This window comes from Seriola lalandi, unplaced genomic scaffold, assembly GCF_002814215.2.
Source record: "Seriola lalandi dorsalis isolate HSWRI2012SDOR001 ecotype SW California unplaced genomic scaffold, Sedor1 jcf7180002054016, whole genome shotgun sequence".
Classification (NCBI taxonomy): Eukaryota; Metazoa; Chordata; class Actinopteri; order Carangiformes; family Carangidae; genus Seriola; species Seriola lalandi.
In genome coordinates, this window is record NW_019524569.1 from 14,023 (window position 1) to 14,837 (window position 815).

Below are 815 nucleotides of genomic sequence, written 5' to 3' on the forward strand. Positions count from 1 at the left end.
ACCTGCTGTGGACTTCAAATGACAAGATTTAATGTCTGAGGTCATTAAATATATTTGACTCTCCGTAACAAAGATGTAGGTTTGGTTGTAGGAGTGAGAGGACACGATGACCTCAGAGCTTCTACAAAAGTAATGATATTCAACTTAATTTCATCATTGTATAAATGTAGATCATCTAGCAAAAATAATTGCTTTTCATGTTTTCCATGATAATAATGTTCCAGCACGGCAAAGATTATTCAACCAAAGGTTCAATTTAATGATACAAAGAATAAAGGCACATTAGTCAGAGGAGGCGAGAGGACAGAGGACAGGAAATGAGGTTTCCTGAACTTGACTTAATATTTCTCTCATCACAGGGATGATCGGAACAGGAGACATTTGTCCACAGTGTTGTAAAGGCTGTTCTCAGGTCAAAATGTTCCTTCACATGTTTAGTGTGTGTTCTGTCAGTGTTGCATGTTCATTATTTAGAGCTTTTTAAAATGCCAGTCAGCTGTTCCTGAATGTGAAGCACTTCTAAAACATGTGACGTCAGCTGATTCCCAGTTGAGGGGCCTCATCCCTCAGAGGTCGCGGTCCATGAAGGTGTGACCTTCGACGCCGCTGCAGACCGTGAAGGCTGAGCTGAAATGAGACGGTCTGGTCTACGGAGCATTAACACTTCGTTACCAGGCGTGCCTGCTGTTGCCATTGCTCGTAGTGTGGCTCCTGTTGCCTAGCAACCTTGACAACACATAACTTTTTTTCACAAAACTTTTTGTTTTAAGGCCACTGGCTTTAACAGTTTAACCGTGAGCTGCTGAACTGAGACA